Below are 6,011 nucleotides of genomic sequence, written 5' to 3' on the forward strand. Positions count from 1 at the left end.
TGTGATTTTGTCAGAGAGTGGAGTGGACCTGAAGAGAAGAAGAAAGAAAATGCCAGGAAGTGCTGGCTTTGTCTTGTCAACAAACAATACAGACAATGATGCGAAATAACTTGTTTTTATCATTCTGAGTGGTTGATGATCTGAAAAGTTATGTTGGTTGGGTCTTATTTTCTAGCTCATTTTGGCATGTTTCTCTCTGCCTCTGGTTGTGTGTTCTGGAAACTATGTCCCAGTAATGGCATTGGCAAAACTATCGGAATGCAGATGCCTGTGGCTAACTGCTTTAAGGCAGTTGTTTGAATTGTGCCTTGTTTCAAAGTAGCCACCTGCTATTCTGAGTGTTGCTGTAAAACTCTTCTCCCTGAGCAGCAGATGGGGTAAGTCCCTTTGCCTTGCCTGAGAGCTGTATTTTCTTAGAAGTTGCTTGACAACCTAATGCTACTCTTCTTCTGCTCACACCTGACATGGCAAACCCACTTGCACCAAATGATTCCTGTGCTTCTAAAGATTTCCTAATGGGTAGGGGATGGACAGGAAGGAAAGGAGGGAAAAAAAGAGGAAAAGACAGGATTTGAGGTTAATCAGGGACTTATTTAAAAGAGCAAGCTGCTATCACTCACATCACTTATTATAGTAATAGAAGACAACATAACTTTTTTTTTTTTTTACATCAGGCAAACTCAGTATTTTGTAGAAAGTCATGTAGGAATAAGATGTCACTTAGACCCCTCAGAGCTGGGATTATTACTTTCCTCCCGCCATGGGTGAAGTCATAGAAATGTTTATTTCCCTAACTTCTTAGCTTGCCTTCTTTCCTCTTTTAGGTAACAGGACAGCCTGATTTACCAGCATAAAAATCTATTTCTGTCAGCATCCAGAGAACATGGAATAAGTGTAAAAGGAGAGCAGTCGTGTCAGCCTGCACTTTTAACCTAAGCCTAGATACCAAGAGCCAAATTAAATTAAAAAAAAAATGTTGCAGGCTGTCATGCTAATTAACAGTTGATAAGGAGCAAATATCTCAGCTCAACTTATAACAGGCAGATTGCGCCTTTTGACAGGCAGTGGAAACCACATATGAAAATATTTCATTGAATGTGAGTATTAAGGTAGAAAATATGACTTTAGGTGGGAAGAGGGGGGAAAAAAACCTCCTGCTACAGCAAGACACATTTTTTCCTTCAGTCGCAGTTCAAAGTAACAGTCCAGACGTGCATCGTATCTTCGTTGAATTACAGTATTGACATGGTCTGCTTGTCTCCCAAAATAAAACTCCATCACCACTTTCTTTGGAACTTATTCAGCTATAGCGAGAGGCCATGTTGAAAGGTGCTTTTAGGATCAAGTGAAGGCCTGCTTGATCACTTAAAATCGAGACATTTAATTTTAAAATGAGAATGGTGTTTGCATATTAACTCAGGGTCTTGATGAAAACTTCACATGCACCAACAATATTCCTCACCCACTTCTGCACCCTCTAGGTATTACCATTATTTTTCAGTAACGCCAAAATGAAAATGCCATGTTGCTGCAAGTTTCTGTTCTCTGAAGCTAATTGTTTTGATGGAAAAAAAAAATCCATGCTCAAGTATTTATGTGTAATCATGGATTCATGAGTTGTCCATGGTTAGGGTATTTGCATACTGGTATGGTCTGAATATTTGGGGTCCCTCTTCAAGTGTATATAATATATTGAAACCTAATCCCCAATGTATTAGAAGGTAGGGACTCTGGGACATGATTAGGTCAAAAGAATGGGGCCTACGTGAATGGGATTAATGCCTTTAATCCTGCCTTGATCTTTTTTGTGACCTGACCCTGTCCTGAAGCTGCCTAAGGCTGGCCTGCCAGCTATTAAGTCAACATTAGCATACAAAAGACATCACTTTGGAGATTCCAAGGATTTTAAGATTTGTGTAGCAGTATAAAGGAAGAAAGACCAAACTTGTATTTCAAATATCATGTTCTCCCTCAGCAACTATCTTAAGTACACTCTCACTCTTTCCCTAAGAGATTTGTGTCACTTGGTAAATTTGAACATCACTTGAGCTGTTATCAATATTTTTATTCCTCTATAAATGAAGTTGGAAAAAGAAACCTTAATGGAAGCCCACAGTGTTTCCCCGAAAATAAGATGGGGTCTTATATTTATTTTTCCTCATGAAGACACCCTAGGGCTTATTTTCAGGGGATGTGTTATTTTCCCCTCAAAGCCTCAGCTTGCAGCATGCACAGGATGGCCGGGACCTGATGGGGGGAGCCGACCTTGGTGGTGGGGCTGCCCGCACCTTTCCGGTCACCTCTGGGACAGTAGCTGTCACGATGGGGCAGATGAGAAGGGCTGCTCATCTTCTTTCCTGCTCTGTAGCGAAATGCATGGGTTGTGCAGATACCCTGCATAGCCACGTCCATCACTAGGTCTTATTTTTGGGGTAGGGCTTATATTGCACAAATGCTTAGAAATCCTGCTAGGGCTTATTTTTAAGTAGGTCTTATTCTCAGGGAAACACGGTATTTGTCAGTTTAAAGTACTGCAGGGTGTATAACTTCTGGTGAAAAATAAATCGTTACGTATTGCTGTATAAAAGAAATTAACATATAATAATTTACTGAAGAAATGGAGGTTCACGCATCAAATAGCACTTTTCTTAAACATTATTTGGAAATTTATGGGGGAAGATATTGTTCTTCTAAAGCAAACCAAAAGAAACAAACAAGAATTGGCAAAAAGGCACATGTTAGAATCTTAATGTTTGCCCTAAAACAATGTAAAAGGTATTATATTTGACTATACTTCTTCAGTCTTTAACATGATTTAAAAAAAATATTGCTCAGAACTTTCAAATATTACTCATAAAACCAGATTGGATACAAACCTTAATTTTAAAAAATGTACAGTTGAATCTGACTAACAGATTTGATGAACACTACAAAATCTCAGTTTGCTGGGAATATATATACTGGGCATATAGTAAGTTTTGTGAGTTAGAAAAATGTGAAAGTATTTGATAATAAAAAAATACAAATGGCTCCAGACCCAATTCTCCTGGTATGTGTAGAGTCACCGGAAATTAGGGCTTTTTATGGAAATCTGGAAAAATTCTAGAGAAGTTTTCTTTCTCTGCACCTATTTACCAGGGAGAGAAAGAAAGAGAAACTTTCTAGCTGATCTAAGCTGCGGTTGAAGTCATTCTGTCACTGGGACTTTATGAGTTTGCAAATTCAATAGCGCCTATGCTGCCTACGGTATATTGGGATGGATTATGGAGCTTGCAAAACTCTGGTGGATTTAAGCTGTAAAGTAGCCATTTTTATGAACGGATAACAAGAATTGTCAGGAAGGTAGGGACTGAAGCTGTAAATAAGGAGGAAAGGGGCCCGGCACGGTGGCTCACGCCTATAATCCTAGCACTCTGGGAGGCTGAGGCTGGCAGATTGCTCAAGGTCAGGAGTTCAAAACCAGCCTGAGCAAGAGCGAGACCCCGTCTCTACTATAAATAGAAAGAAATTAATTGGCCAACTAATACATATAGAAAAAGTTAGCCAGGCATGGTGGTGCATGCCTGTAGTCCCAGCTACTCGGGAGGCTGAGGCAGAAGGATTGCATGAGTCCAGGAGTTTCAGGTTGCTGTGAGCTAGGCTGACACCATGGCACTCACTCTAGCCTGGGCAACAAAGCCAGATTCTGTCTCAAAAAATAAATAAATAAAAAATAAGGAGGAAAGGAGACTAAGCATTGTGTAAGACCATGAAACCAGTCAGGGAAGGACATCATTATTGCTGGTGCTCTGAGGCAAGCAGCCAATGGTACCAATGTTGTCATGCTGCTGTCAAAGCTGTCGCATGGGGTGCCCTTAAATCCAGGCCACAGAAGCTCCTGCTAGGGTCCCACATCTCTCTCTCTCTCTCTCTCATATGCGCACGCACACGCGCACACACACACACACACACACACACACACACACACTCACTCTTGGGCCTCCCTGACATTTGGGACCTGGCATTCGATGGTGGCAGCACAGCATGACTTGTAATCTTAAATATCTGTTCTTTTGGTTAAAAGAGTTCCATCACCCAGGTGTTGTTCATTGTACCCATTAGGTAAGTTTTTGCCCATCCCTTTCTCCCTCCTGGTTGATTTCCATTGAGTTTTCCTGCCCTCTCTGCTCACGTGTGCTTATTGGTTAGTTCCAATTTAGTGGTGAGTACTAAGTCACCACTAAACAGTGTTTTGCTTTTCCATTCTTTAGATATGTCACAACCTCTATAGAAACATCTGTTCTTGAGCCAAACACCATTCTGGCCCTGGGGAAAAACACTTCTCCAAAGCTCTTGCTCTAGATCCTTGAAACAAGAGGCCACCATACCCAATGCTGTGAATACTTGTGCCAACATTAGAGATGTCATTGCTTCAGTGCACGGGGACAATTTGAGGAACAAAAGAACGTAGGTAAGAGGTGTGCACGGAATTAACCTGTCCAATTCATCTCAGATACTATCAATGCAATTTGTTCTTAATAGGGAAACAACATTTTTTAGCAGAGCTGAACATCCACTTCCTTGCTTTTCTTCATGTTCTAATTTGCAGTCCTGAAGGTGCTTGTGAATTAACGTGGTATTTGCTGTAGCTGCACATGACGGCTGAGGAAAAGTTTGCATAATGAATTCATGTTACTCTTCAATTTGTATAGACTTAGGTCTAGTCTGCCATTATTGTCTCTAGAAATTGGATGCTACTGCCTTTACCAATATAATTTGGAGTCATTAGCTCTCAATTCTAAGAGTTTGTGTATTGACAGATCAAGAAGATCTATATAGCCAATGCCTAGCTGCAAGGGATTTGGTATTTGGAGCTTGCAGAATAGAAGGTAGACTTTGTCTTTTCCCAGTTCCCACATGGTGCATATTACCAAGGTATAGGAAAAGGTCCAAATACTGGGCAACTAAAAAAACAAAATGAAATGAAAAAAACCCATCAACAACTACACAAGTCTACACCTGGTAATTCACATTGTGCTATGTGAGAAGTAGAACTACCCTGTAAGAGTGGTTGGTGTATGCTTGCACATTGAATAAGTTTCTTTTAAAAATCTCATTGGGACTCGCTGTTGAGACCATTGAAAATAATAACTTTTACACTTCTGCTATTATCTATCCTTAGTACATTTGTTGAAATTAAGCTTCTAGCTGGCCCTATTATTTTCTTTCTTTTTACTTCACTTTCTTTATGTTTTTTAAAAAAATTATATTCTTGGAAACCAAGAATAGTCCTGGGAACCAGTTTTCAAACACAATGGGCAAGCTCATTTCCTTTATATATTTCCTCAAGGAGTTTACTGGATACCATGGGTCCATCATTTGGTGCTTGTTAAAAGTGCAGATTATTCGATTCTTCTGTAATCCTTCTAAATCAGTGCTCTCCAAATTGTGGCCTTACCTAAGTTTGAATTTCTTGTATCACTAGTTTGTATCACTAGTTTCTTTTGGTGCAAGTAGAAAAACTAAACTTTGCAATTTGCAAAGAGTCTATTTTCTGAACGACAGCACATGAAAAAAGCAGTTGAGAGTATGAATATGCATTATGCAAGGAAGTCTCTTGTATTTTTTTTCTATAGTTCAGGACCTATGGTCACTTTCAAATGAGTCTAGACACAGTCCCTCTTTTAGTATCTTGATGAATTACTCCTGAAGAAAAGAGAATGTACAAAAGTGACAGAGTCAACCCTCCCTTCTTTTGGGGATGTATAAAATATAGGTGAGGGCCAGATGCCCAAAGACCTATCAGTTATGTAACCTTGGCTGGATTCCTTCATTTTTCTGGGCTTCAGGCTCCTCACACAAAAGGTGAGATAATTGAGCCAGATGATCTCTAAATTCCCTTTGAGCACTAATAATCAATATATCGTTCCTTTTCTCCGGGGGAAGCATAAAGTTGAGCCAGAGGCAAAAATGGAAATGAAGATAGGAATTCTCTTAACAAATAATGACGATCTATGTTGTTTTATAGCCAA

The sequence above is a fragment of the Microcebus murinus genome, chromosome 25, assembly GCF_040939455.1.
Source record: "Microcebus murinus isolate Inina chromosome 25, M.murinus_Inina_mat1.0, whole genome shotgun sequence".
NCBI classification, from domain to species: Eukaryota; Metazoa; Chordata; class Mammalia; order Primates; family Cheirogaleidae; genus Microcebus; species Microcebus murinus.